Consider the following 12048-nt stretch of genomic DNA (forward strand, 5'->3'; position numbering starts at 1 on the left):
TTGACATAGGTATTTGTGTGTGTGGAATTCATCTACCATTGTTTGAATTGCCGTTAATTTATGTGACTGAACTATGCCTATTTCAATGTGTAATCTGCTATTGATACGTCAGTAGCTTCGATGTTTCTCATTCGTTCAGTAAGCTAGTTGATTTGCGTGCGCTGGCGCACTTTTCCCCTGAACTAAGCGATGTGCTTCTTGCTCGCTGCAAACGAGTCACTTGGTAGCCAAGAACCATCATGGACGCTATTACTAACCGTGTTCTGTGGAAGATGCGATTGAGAGTTGGTGGAATGGAGCGCGATACCCCTGGCTGACAGCCATGTAAACTAAGGCATTTGCCTTAGTTGCAGTATATTTGGTGTTTTAATATTTTTTATTTACCGTTCTTTAGTATATAAGTGACTGGAATATCTGAGTGAGCGTGCTTCATTGCAAAATGACCTTACCAACGTAAGATATCGGATTATATTAAATTGGACACCCAAGGATGTAAGTACAAGTATCCTTTTTAATTGTTTCGAAACTGTTCTTGTTATTTGGAGAAGGATAGTCTGAGTAACACGCTATCATTGACATGAATATTGCGGGAAATTTCGGCAACGCTGTCAGAATTGTATCAAACCAACCTCGCAACTGTAATTCGAAATTACGCCTACTTTTTCAAGGACCCGTCGGCGACTGTTTATTCGTTAATTAAAGTGGGACTTCTCTATCCTCAAGATTTTAAAATGTAACATGTTTGTAAAATTCAATATTCAAATTGTAATTGATAATGGGGTAATTCTGGAACTCGTTATATGCGCGGATGAGAGGCAAGTTTCTCCATTCACTTTTATTTCATTGAAATTGTCGTTGTGATACCTTTTCTGTTCCTTAAAGTTATTGAGATTATTATTATTATTAATTTTAGTTGGTGGATTTCTTTCTATATTTCCTGGTTCAGTGCTATGGTCTCTATAGCACTGTTATCAATGCATTGTATGATGCTGTGTGCTAGTATAATTTACGTTATGGGATCATTCTTTAACTCCTTACTGGGATCGTTTATTTCCTGTCTTATTCGCACATTACCGTATTCCAAGACCTCCTGAAAATTAAATTCAGTAACCGGCATTTTAATCCAGTATTAATAGTTTGTTGGAGGAAATGACTGTCACACATAAAATACTTACCGATGACGATATTTAACGCGGAAGGGAGAAGCCCACTCCAAGAGTAGGTTCATCAAAAGGCCGGGAACAAGTACTCACCTAAAGGTTTAACCTGCCTTAACATGTCATGTGTAATGAGCCACACCATTAAAGTTAAAAGATATTAATCAACACATTCATACCTACAGATGCAATTGAAATTCTACTAAGTAAATGAAAAGAAATATCTTGTCAATTAAAATTAATATTGTGAAACAACTGAAACCAGAGTTGAAATATTTCTGAGATCAAGATAAAAATTGAAGGTTGAGGTACCTCAAAACAACCTTAACTATATCCTTAATATATTATTATTATTATCACTATTATTATTGGAGTGTGTACAGTGTCCGGAACCTCAGAATTAGAACAGGCCTTGGTTTACTAGGCAAAGAATATTGTTAAGTAAAATGAATTTTGGTACTTGACATGCACAATCAACTGGCAATATTAAAAAACTGAGTAGCACAATTAATTCAATAAATAGATTCCACATTTAGCTAGCTAGCAGAATAAATGACAGCCATTAAACACAATTATTCCAACTATGAGTAATATTCAGAAACGGTAATCTATTTTTCAACAAGATAGGGCAAAGAAAAAGAAAATCATCATCAAAGAAACTCGTAACCGGGCAATCGGCCATGATAATAGGCAAGGCAATAAGCTTAAATAAATCTAGCCTTACGGCCATTGATAATTTTGAGGTTTCGTTTACATTAGGGAAGAATACCACGAAACGCAGTTGTGAACTTTTAGGCCTACACTCATCATGCGATGTTCACATAACACCTTTAATAATCTTAACCTCGAATTAGAGCCATGATATAGCTTTTAAAACTTACTAGAAGGGATGATTATTGAATTAAGTTTATCATTTTGGCACATTTTAAGAATTCTAAACAGAATAATTGCGAATTACAGATGTAGCATATCTGCCGATCACACGGCCACTGGAATCAGTTCCACACATAAATTTTAACTCATAGCATACAAAAAGGTTATATATTTACCTTGAGGTTCGGACCACAACACTATCTGATTAAAAATGGAAATTGAATGAAATAGTTTACCACATGGGCACGTGAAACGGATGAAAATGATTTGCCCTTCAAGAAAGGGAATATTCGTGGTAAATCAAACAATAACGGCTAGTGCTGACTTGAAGAAAACATCATGGAAACAGGAAAAGCCACAAGGGTTTTTATTCAGGATCAAAAATCCTTCTTGCACACATTCTTATCTGTCGCACAACCCAATTTGCAACCGATTCAAAAACCATCTTGCTCGACTACACAGTTCAGTTCAGCTGTCTTATTGTCGGAGTTCCGACTGGCAGCTGCGCGGTGCGCCGCCAACTATCTGAGTCTTTATTAACGAGGAAGGCCAACAGGCTGCGCAGCGATGGACACTCGTTTCAATTCATAATTTGACACGAATCTCAATTTACCTGCGAAAGGAGCTAAAGTTCCTTAATAATGTCTCCATGACAAATTTAAAATTCTATACCTTATTATTGTAATATCGTGGTTGTAGGGAACTGAAATTTGTTTCTGCCATTCCTTAATGATACCAACGTTTACGCTCCTCAGGCTATTCATGTCCGTGTTATCCTTTTTTCTTCCAATATGAAGTGTCATTTATCTTTTCTCCCTCTACGCTACATTTGTGTGAGCCTTGCCTTTTGTTTGATGATTTTATGTTTGCTTGGCTTGGGAAGCTGTGGGCTTCATCGTGTGTACGACTGTTCAGTTAACTGTGGAATTTTAATATCGTTTCCCTTCGTAAGTTGTAACTAATTTGGGAACTATTTTTATGTGGAATTTTGCAGTTCTCTTGTCTCTTCATTTAATTATTTATGTATGGAAAATTTGGTTTGCGACCTTTGGTTTTAAAATTGTGCGTTTTACCGTGATTCTGGGATGATTGAACTGTTTATGATAAACTGGCCAGTGGTGTATTTAATTCTTGACGTACGGATCCGTCTTAATATTTGTCATTTATTGATTCTGATGCGAGCTGCAACTACACTTATTTCTCTGTACTGTAAGAGTTACTTTAGTTTGTAATGTGAGTGGGTTTTCACATTTTTAATTTTTCTAACTAAGAAATTTGTCTCTTATTTGAATAAATTTAATAAGTAATATTTGCTTTTGGGGGTATAAGTTCTCCGACTTGCTTATTTTATTACATCATAAGGATTATTTTACATTATTATCTGAGTGTGCTCTCATAATTTTATTTATGTAAAAACTGAGTATTTAATGCATAATTAAAAGAGTTCATTTTATCATTAAATTATTTGCACTTAATTTTGTTCATTTTTTAATATATTGCCGAAAGTTTTAAATCGTATTTAAGTATCATTCATAATTTTTCTTTTCCAAATTTTTAAATAAATTTTTATTATCTGAATTTTAATTTCGCTTTTATTTAGTAGTTAGCGATATGGACATGGCCACCCCTCAAGTAGTAAGCTAAGATCCTGTCCTATTATCTTTTAGGTCCTGGGTCCTCCACGTTGGAACGTTTAATGCTGCAGCCCCCAAAGGTAAGTATTTTGTGTCTTGTGCTCATTTTGTCATTTCATGTGTATTCATTGTTGGGCGTTGCAGACAGTTTTGAAACAGAAGCAGCAATCCAGAAAGGATTGAGGGAAAGTTGTAGTTTGTCAACCTCCTTTTGAATGTTTACATAGAACAGGCAGTATAAGATATCAAAGAGGAATTTGAAAGGGATTCACAATCCAACGTGTGGAAATCAAGACCTTGAGATTTGCCGATGATATTGTTATTCTATCTCAGACTGCACAAAATCTCTTGAAGCTGCTGACTGTTGTGGACGAAGTTTTGGGTAAGGAGTACAAGATGAATATAAATAAGTCCAAAACAAAACTAATGGAATGCAGTCGAACGAAGGCAGGTGATGCAGGAAATATTAGATTAGGAAACGAAGTCTTAAAGGAAGTAGATGAATATTGTTACTTGGGTGGTAAAATAACTAACGATGGCAGAAGTAAGGAGGACATCAAAGACAGACTAGCACAAGCAAGGCAGAGCTTTCTTAAGACAGGACATTTGCTCACTTCAAACATTGATGTAGGAATTAGAAAGATGTTTTTGAAGACCTTCATCTGGAGCGTGGCATTGCATGGAAGTGAAAAATTGACGATAACTAGCTCAGACAGAAAGAGAATAGAAGCTCTTTCAAATGGGGTGTTACAGAAGAATGCTGAAGGTGAGATGGATGGATCATATCACAAATAAAGAGATAGTGAATCGAATTGGTGAGAGATTGATTTGGCTAAATTTGATGAGAACAAGGGACAGAATGACAGGACACATCGCAAGACAACCAGGACTTATTCAGTTGGTTATTGAAGAAAGTGTAGGCAGTAGGAACGTTAGAGGTAGACCAAAGAAAGAATATGACAAGCAGATAGGTGCAGATGTTGGATACAAAGAGCCGCATTTAACCAGTCTGACTGATGACTAAAAAAACAACAACATTAAAATGGCACCCAGCATTAGGTGTTTGAGTATTTGATTGGATAATTTTAGTCATATGGCGATGTTTATTAATGACTTTGTTACTAACGTATATTATAGTATACCCAATTTGCACCCTTCAAGATACTTCCTACCACATCCATTACGACAATGTGGGCGCTATCCAAAAATCGCAAAGATGTGTGGTCACTTATCAGATTAGGTTGAAATATTTCCACATTGAACAAAATGATGTGGACGTGTCTAATAACCGCTCTCTTTTAACACGCAACTAAGATTTATATAACCAAATGCATATTCAACTCAGACTTCTGGCCAAAGTGTTTACACACATCGATCTCAACAAAGAGGAAGAGATGCAATATATCTTGTGTTTTCGAAGAATGGAACAGGTAATAAAACTAATTGTCGCACTGATCAAATGAATGTAGACGCACCCCAGTATCCGTCAGCGTATGTTGTCGAAGAACTGCCTTTTTAGAAAACTCTTTTGCAGTCATTACCAGAACGGGGACTCTCACTAGTATGGATAAGCAGGCGTTGCTGACTAGACGTCTTGTCTGAACGCTCACGATGAAAATTCTTAGAAAACTTATTACCACATTATTTTCAAGAATGTGGTCGCAGAGCTGTATGTTTTAGAAGGTGAAACTGAATATTTGAATTCTGGGAAAGCATCTGACCACATTGTTTACAAAATGTGCATGCTGAACTGTATGTGTAACTACGTGCTTAATAAGACTTGACTATAAGTAAGTAAACTTAGAAGGACATTGATCACAGGAATATGAACGCTCACCAATATATATAAGAAGGTGACGCTGAAAACTCGCCGTCTCAGAAAATGTCTTACCACATTGTCTGCAGGAAAAAACGCTAATCAGTATGTGTAAGAAGGTGACGCCGAAGAAGCGACTTCAGAAAACCTCTTACCACACTGTTCACAGGAATATGGACGCACTGCAGTATGTGTAAAATGGTGACTTTTGAGAATGGACTTTCAAGAAAACCTCGCGCCACATTGTTTAGAGGAATGTGGACGCTATCAAGTATGTGTAAACAAGTGTTGCTGAAGATTTGACTTATTAGTAGAATTAAAACTACATTTATCACATGAATATGGACGCTCACCAGTGTGTGTAAGAATGTGACGCCGAAGTGTCCACCTCTCAAAAAACCGCTTACCACATTGGTTACAAGAATGTGGACGCTCACCAATATGTTTAAAAAGGTGCCTGTTGAGATTGGCCTTGTGAGGAAACCTCTTACCACAATGTTCACAAGAATATGGACGCTCACCGGAATGTGTAAAATGGTGCCTTTTGAGATTGGATTTGCAGGAAAACTTCACACCACATTGTTTACACGAAATTTGACGCTCACCCGTATGTGTAAACTGGTGAATCCGGAGACTTGCCTTTTGAGAATAATTGGAACCACATTGATCGCAGGAATATGGACGTACACCAGTATGTGTTACAATGTGCCTTTTGAGATAGGTTTTGTGAGAAAATTTCGCACCACATTGTTTACAGGAATATGTACGCTCTCCAGTATGTATAAGAAGGTGAGACTCAAGGTGCGACTTCTGGGAAAACTTCGCACCACATTGTTTAGAAGAATAAGGACGCACACCAGTATGTGAAAGAAGGTGACGCTCAAGATTCCACTTCTTGGAAAACTTCGCACCACACTGCTTACAGGAATATGAACGCACACTAGTATGTGTAGCGATGTGACGTCGAAGGTGCGATTTCCGCGAAAACTTATGACCACATTCATTACAACATAGTTCCCATTTGCTATTGAGATGGATTGGACTTGGATCAGAGACACAGGACATGTGTAGGTTGCATCCATTACAAGTGGACAAAATGCACATTACCTTACTTCCTTCTTTAGTTATCTTGCACCTACTGATACATGTACCCACTGGACCTCCAGTAATTAATGGAACATTCCCAAAACTAGAACATGGCAAGAAAAGTTATTAAATTTTACAATTAAGATGACAAAATAAAATACAATAATCAGAGGCAAACACAATATATGTACCAAAATTGCTTCTAATCACATAACATAGCAGACCAAATATCAATAATTTCAGATAAAGGCTCTAACACATAAGCCCATATAATTTCCATGTGCCAAATAGAATATATGATACGTCGGCACTTAACCACAGCACACACAAACAATTCAAGAGGGTCCTATATGGAAGCAATTATTGTGAGAATGCTTCCCTTAGTGGTTTCCTTACCTGCATTCTCAACTCCATTTTAAATGAGACTCATCACTTTTAAGATGTCAAATAACAACTAATAATTTAATGGCTTCATCCTTAGTGAGATTATATGTTGTCAGGATTTCTCTATCATCTACTAGACATTGGCAAGGGCTTCTGGCCAATTTGGCGTCCAATTTCTGAGATACACATGTGTACTATAAAGCCGGGAAGAAATTTCTGAGTGAAGCCCCTCAGCCTTCATCTGAGCTAATACCTGTCAACACATAAAGGTAAAAATAAGAATATGCAGTAGAATGAGATTCTTTGTGTTCGTCAGCAAGCTGAACTAGAAATTTCGGAGCAAGAAATGGGGCAGAATTTATACGCTGGTAGTTCTCTTCATCACAGGATTCACAGCACAAAATATTCGGAAAGACTCCTGTGGTCGGGTTGTATTAACACAAATTTGTATATCTTAGGAACATCAGCTGAATGAGTAACAAGATGGGTTATGAATCTTAAAAGAATAGACAGGAAGTCAGGCTAAATTTCAGGGTCAGCCGTTTACAGGAGTTCAAAAACTACCCCATTTCAATATTCACAACTTCTGTCAAACTCAACAGTTGGGTTGGTTATCACGCTAGAATCTTTGAGTACACAATGATGGGGCATATGGATGCTTGATGAGTTAGAAGTCATAAGGGGTATATTTTCCATGTGTCCCGTTTTACTGTATTCACGCATGAAAATTACATTACCTTACCTTACATTACCTGGCATTACCTTGCAAATTTATTTTCAGCGTGTTCGAGCATTTTAACAGCATTATGCTTAAACTGAGGTACAGGTGACACTTCAGGACGAATAGGAAATTTGCCATTAAACCTGCCAGAATCATCCATTTCATCATTGTTCAAAAATGTTCTTCACATGCCTTTTCTTCAGAAGTAAGGAATGGTTTATGGCGTTCTTCAAGCTTCCAAAACCTCTGCAATTTTGTGTAAAGAGAATCGAGATTTATTAGCCTGGCACACCGAACTTTGGCAATATTCTTAACGTAAACATCAGGGATGGTGCCTGAAAATTCCCAACCAAATTTGGTCATCTAACAAAGTGCGATAACCTTCCTTATGCAAGGTATTAGAAGACAAAATATCATAGTAGACTTCAACTCTTCGCAAAATATAAGAGGAAGAACGCTGCTTAAATATACTAACACTTAAAACGACATCACGAGCAATGTCGTCAATTTGTTGTGCAGGAAGTTGGCTTGTGGTGTATTCACAACTGCACAGTTCAACTTCAATGTATAATCTGACACATTAGAGAACGAAACAAGGTTGCATGTGTATCATGCAGGCGATACATCAGTATTGCCTATACCAAATACAGGTAGCTAACAAACCTTATTACAAATGCCAAACTTCGTGACAAGACTTCAAGACACTAAGGATAAATGACTCCCCCAGTCCAATAAAATCTTGAACTAGTACAATCTCTCCTGAACAGTTCTTCACTGCTATACACGTTGTGGTTAACTAAATATTTGTGGGCTGGCACAACTGCAGAACTTCTAACAGGTATATCATTATTGGGAATTGTTTGGTCTTTACAAACCAATAAGGTGTGGGGTCCATTGTACCGGGGACACTTGTGTCACTTACACTGTTTAAATACATGAGAAGCAAAAAAATATAGACACCAAAGGTTACTTTCCCTCACAAACTTGCAGTGATAATTAATGTTTGTTCGAACTTTCTACAATCGGAATTGCTAGGATTATCAAGTTTTCAACATTCACCGTTAAAGGTATTGTTGGTATTGTGTAATAAAATCTAAAACAAATGACAATGACAAAAAGGCCATGAATGAAAGAAAATTAGTGGATCCAATTCACAATGCTTTATTTTCGGAGATAATGCTTGTTGTCCAGAAGGGTCCAAAATCCATGCACTGAACCTTGCAATAGTATTAATTACTGGTAAAGTAGAACCATGGCCTTCCTCCTATAGTGGTACAAATCACACATGTCGTACTCATGGCGTTCCTCTCATGGTGGTACTAATCACAGGTAATATAGACACAGAGCATGCCATATATAATGGCACACCTCAAATGTAACACAGACCGATGGTGTTCCGGTCACCGACTAGATCAATGATGATGATGATCATAATTCTTGTTCAAAGGGGCCTACCCGCTAGGTAACCAGACCCTATTGGTATGAGGTGCAACAAAATGGAACAATAATTAAAACATAAACATGTATTCATCAACAAGATTCTAAAGTAAATGATGGTGAAAAATTAGCATGAATTCAAAATAATCAGTGGATCCAAATGACAATGCTTTAATGACTTCACTATGCAGGGTAGGATTAAAGAGAATTTTATTATAAAACATACAACATAGCTTGGAGTCACAGCGCTCAATGCTGCATCAGCCTGTTTGCATCCCGGAGTCAGCGTGCTTTCCTCCTCCAAAGAGCGAGTTTGCTACACGTTTTTAGGTCCTATAGCCAAGAACATCCACCCGATGGATGATAAGTTCGAATCCGCAGTTAAGAAGAGTTTTAAAGTGGTTTCACATTTTCATACCTAGCTGGTTAACAAATCACTGTACTGTGAAACTCCTTCTCCTCAAAGACGTAGTAGCGCTTAACCTCTGCCTTATGGACAGAGTACTGTATGACTTCTTCGTACCTAGTACTCATTTCTGTTACAAAATTGAGAAAACCTCAGATTTATCTCTCACACCTCTTAACAGACAACCAAACGTACACCTTTTATGGAATAGACCTAAATGAATTGCTGTTAAAATTTATACTTCATTAATTCACATTAAAATAAATGCCTTCCTCACCACCACCGTTAAGGAACAAACGCTGAATCTCCGTGTTCTGAGATAGAGATTTGAACCCCAAAAACTACAACAAAAACTCCACTCATATTCACTTAAAGACGGGTATTGATATAATCGTTTTACAGAGAATCGGTTCATCATGGGATTCGACTACTGAGTTGAATGACAATTATAATTAAACTTATGTCTTAATGGTCCACCTTTTCAATCCTATATTATGCAATGTGTATAGACTATATAGTATTGGAAAGGTGGACCACTAAACATAAGTTTAATTATTACTGTGATCACAATTCAATACGGATCAAAAACAAGTAATTTATATCCTATGATATTGAGTAGTATGGCAAAGCAACTATAAGCTGCAACATAACAACTTCAACAGAAACCAACAGAGAGCACCATCAGTTAGAAATATACCACCTGCGGGAAAAGCTTCTTCTATGGTGTCCGGAAATTCTACACCATCACCACCACCATGACGACAACACATTGCAATGGAGAAGAATGCAGGGAAGCAGGCTAGGAGCCTGGAAGGCAGTGATTCTCCAATCCCAAATAATTGCATGTAGCTTGCTATTCCTCCAGAGGAATAATTTCCATTTGTATTGTTGGGCTGAACACACACACCACTCTCAATCAGGCGGCATATCACATCTCAACATCAGAGTGATATTCCTTTTGCTAGTTGCTTTACGTTGCACCGACACAGATAGGTCTGATGGCAACGATGGGACAGGAAAGGGCTAGGAGTGTGAAGGAAGCGGCCGCGGCCTTAATTAAGGTACAGCCCCAGCATTTGCCTGGTGTGAAAATGGGAAACGACGGAAAACCATTTTCAGGGCTGCCGACAGTGGGGTTTGAAATATACACAGCCCTTACCTGTATTGATGTTGAGAATGCCTTTCAAAGGAATTATATATAAATTCCATCATCTTCCAGTTCCAAAGACAATCACCAATTCCCTAGCGAAAATCAATATCCAAAACACATTTACCTACAACTCTCCAATTAAAGCATGAGTACCACAAGGTTCCCACTGTCACCACATTTGTGTGTCCTGTTTTGTAACAATATTAACCAACCTATATCCCCACTTTCATGTGTCAGTTTGCTGGACACACAGCACTACTGGCTGTGGAATCCAATAAGTGATCCTTGCAATCCCGTCATCAAACGAATTTAAATGAACTCGAACAATGGCTCAATCTCTGACAAATCAAGATTAATGTCCGCAAAAAATGTACTATTTTTCCTAATCGTAAATGTAGATGCCCTCCCACTAACAAACCCTTTCTAACCTTAAATAATCAACCCCTTGCTGTAATGACCACACTTACCTACCTAGGCATAATGTTTCAAAATAATTTTCAATGGGATGTACATTTGGACCAAATTTATAAAGAGGCATCCCACAGGATACAGATCCTCCCCTGGCTGTTAGGTCAAACCTGAAGATTAAAAGGCATACAAATCACACCTCCTACCAAGCACCACTTCCCGCTTCCAAGTCAGACGATAGATACATTTAAACTCAAAAGGGAATTATGGACATATACAGATCGCACATTCTTGGGGGAAGTTCTCATTGTTATTTTTTCCCTCAGAAATTATGACAACTTAGCTTATTCACATGAAGAAGAATTCTTTAATAATTTTATGTCATCGATTGTATACTGAAACTTAAAATATATATAAATGTATCTAAGTAAAGATATAAAATATATTTAACATTGATTCACTTCGAGAAAAACAATGTTTTCTTTTCTGTTATTATATTTGTAGTGATTCAATACTTTGACAAGAAAACTATTTTTATTTCCTACAACGTGTTTTACAAAAGCAGAAGAAAAGTTTTTAATTTAATTCCATAAAACAGGTGAAATTAGCACACAACCATAACTAAAACAAATATCTGTAAATGTAATTGGCCAAAGAGTCCATTTGTTGGACTGATGGCTCGCTCCTGTAGTGGGGAGAAGGAAATAACTATTAAACTAAGAAGATTGGTTGATCTTTCTTTGCCTCTATCTGCCTTTAGGAAAATATTTACCATGAAACAAGCCGGGTTATATTTGCATGGATTGAGGAATAACCTTCCTCTCGGGGTACAGCAAGACTTCCATAAGATGTCGTGTAGTGCAATTTTTTGGTGCAAACACTGTAAATAATAATATTCTTAATGCAAATGGAAATACACTTGATCTTATAATTACGAATATTAACACATTAACAGTATACAGATATGAGTGCCCCT

The sequence above is a fragment of the Anabrus simplex genome, chromosome 10 (assembly GCF_040414725.1).
Source record: "Anabrus simplex isolate iqAnaSimp1 chromosome 10, ASM4041472v1, whole genome shotgun sequence".
NCBI classification, from domain to species: Eukaryota; Metazoa; Arthropoda; class Insecta; order Orthoptera; family Tettigoniidae; genus Anabrus; species Anabrus simplex.